Genomic DNA, 3,029 nt, shown 5'->3' on the forward strand with positions numbered 1-3,029 from the left:
GATCGACCAGGCAGGTTATAAAATTCTGCTTCCTAGTGGAGAGCGATCCGAGCGAAATTGTTGGATTTGCCCCGTTAAATTTAAAATGTCACAATCAACAGATACACCTGGTTTAGTTTTTATTTATCTTTTTTTATGAGTAATAAGAATAAGGAAAAACTAGAGAAAGGCAGCTTCTGTTTCCTCCTTTCAAATCTACAGAGGCATGGAGAGTGGTGAGAGAGAGAGAGAGAGAGAGAGAGAGAGAGAGAGAGAGAGAGAGAGAGAGAGAGAGAGAGAGAGAGAGAGAGAGAGAGAGAGAGAGACCAGCATCTCAGCACTGTGTCGTCTTTAGTTTACTATTTTATTTTCTGTTTCATAAAGATGGAAAGAAAACTTTATAGGAGAGGACTGACAGCGACTTTTTAAAAAAAATATATTTGATATACTCCACTTCTCCAAGCCCATCTCCGTGGTCTCTGACAGCTTAGACAAAGTACAGTAGATACCGCCAAGTTCAGGTTTTCTCTCGAATGACTGCTTTCTTATTGTGTATGTGCTTTGTATTTGCAATTCTACACCTTCACTAGTGAATGTGGATACTTATATTTATTTTACACCGAAATTAGCAGGTATTTTAAACATAAAAACCTGAAAAACCTACTGAAAAGAAGTCGATTACCTCCTTTCCATCTAGAAGAGTTTCGCCTTTTGTTTCCCCCCCAGTGAACCATGTTAGTTGTCACAAACTCTCCGTAAACTGAGAAGCTCTCTCACCTCCCTTGCCAGTTTTGTTTTTTTGCACGATACCAAAATCGCTACTGCATGTTGTTCCAAATATATAAAAAAACAGCTTATACCCAAACGTTCATGGCTAAATCTACGCCAACGCAAAAGTTCTGTGAACGCCGTATGATTGCGTCAGTAGAGGTGCAGCGTCTCGACTACTAAACTGAAGAAAAAAATAGCTTGTTCACCTTGGAGTCATGATTCCATCACTGCTGATGGTAGATGGAACCTATTAAAACCTGCGTCTACCGCAGAGTCATTTTACCTGGGAGGGACTGTCGATTGAATCCATTCCCATTGCAGACAAAAGCCAAACGTTGGTGGGTTTTTTTGACCAGTGGAAAGGGCTTTAATGTCCATAAAGACATGGATCAGAGGCTGGAGACACTATATAATGGAGGGTTAATCTGTTTAATTCAATTAAATTCATCAATCCCTAATCTATTTTGTTTAATGTTACAACATCACTTTGCAGTTTTGAAAGTAATAAGCCACATGACAACATGAGAGAGAAGTAGGTTTTCTGAGAAGAAACACCTTTCTGTTAACTGTCTACATTGGAAACAAAGGTTTCTGCATTACTCCGGGTCAGATGACACCAATACACCATTCAATACACAATTTTCCCATAATGGAGGTGCCAATGCAGAAACTTTTCCCTATAATGAGACTCAAAAGGTCACCGGAGCACTTGAAGGGATAAACCTTCATGTGAAAACACGATGGATAAAACGCCACAGAAGATAATTTACTGAAAAACTAATTGGCAAACACTCTAACAAGACACCCCCGAGACAGATGATAAAGCATGAAAGGAATTCAAATGTGGAAAGAGAGTTTTTTTGTCCAACTTGCTGTTTTGGGCTGAAAGCCTGACAAGAACATCGATGGTGGATGATTTGATTATGTTCAGTGACCAAGTTTTTAATGTACAAATAATGCCAAAGAAATCAGATTCCTGTTCCCTGCAACATAAGCACGTGGCGATACACAAGATCAGGATCTGCATTGGGAACAAATTTTAAAGCACAGAAACATCCAATATAAACATTATTATGGACATGTTATAATGAAAACACATAATGAAGTCGGTGATGAGAATGAGACAAAAGCAGTCATTAAAAACAAAGAGCAAAAACCAGCACAAAGTCGAAGGGAAGTAAAGAAACAACAGGAAACAACATAAACTGCCTTAGACAACGAGTGTTTCTTCATCTGGACTGCAGAGGAGAGAGAGTGCAACAAAACAATAAGAACATATTTATGTTTTTTCATGTGTTTGGCAAATTGCAAATATGTTGCTATGGATACTGAATGCATCAGTATAATGTTTGCTTTAATCATTGGTGCTTTGTTACCTAAACTTAACCCTGGGCAGAGCTGTGGAGGGGAAGTGTCCGGTGCAACAGTCTTGTACTTTCAGTGTTCACCCTGTCTCCTGGTGACTTCACCTCACTGTTAGTAAATATAGCACTTCAATTCATGTCAAGTGATCGAGCCATTGATTAATTAATCTTTAAAGTTTTATTTGCTGTCGCATATATAAATCTAATTTCTAAGAGACAGCAGATCACTGTGAGACTAGGATCAAATTAATATCACTTAAGAAAATAGGAAGAAATTATGTAAGTTGCTAACGTCATTGCTAAAAAAAAAAAGGTCAACCTCAAATTAATTAATTTTTGTCTGACTTTCTAATTTGTGGTTGTTCAAAACTTAAGAAATTAAAGTCCCTTACTATTTTTTCTTTTTTTTTGAGAAGTGACAACAACAGCCAGGCACTACTGGAAAAACATCTGCATCATATTTCTGCCAAGTAATTTGCAATAGATGGATTGTTTAAAAAAACATATCCTACATTCCACAGCCAGCACAAACCCTTCTGTTTCCAGACAAACCTGAGGACCTCATTTGTATGTTTCATACGACCTCCTGAACACAATGGAAAATGGAAGCAAAGGTCAGTGTTAAGTCTCCCCTGGCTTTTGTTCTTTAAAACAACAATATGGTATTGATCTGTCCTGAATGATAAACACAAATGTGTTGGTAAAACACAGTCTCTTTTGACCTTTAGCAATTACTTCTACATGGTTTTAGCGATACTGTGGATGAAAAAACAATGTCCCACTCATATTCCTTTCTTTTTTTTTGTCTTCTTTTTTTAAATGCAACAATACCTGCACCTTAATCGAGTGGCATAGTGAAGGACTATAGTTAGATTTCACAGATGCTGCTCATTACAGTTAGATCACGGCGATTAA

The sequence above is a fragment of the Limanda limanda genome, chromosome 11 (genome assembly GCF_963576545.1).
Source record: "Limanda limanda chromosome 11, fLimLim1.1, whole genome shotgun sequence".
NCBI classification, from domain to species: domain Eukaryota; kingdom Metazoa; phylum Chordata; class Actinopteri; order Pleuronectiformes; family Pleuronectidae; genus Limanda; species Limanda limanda.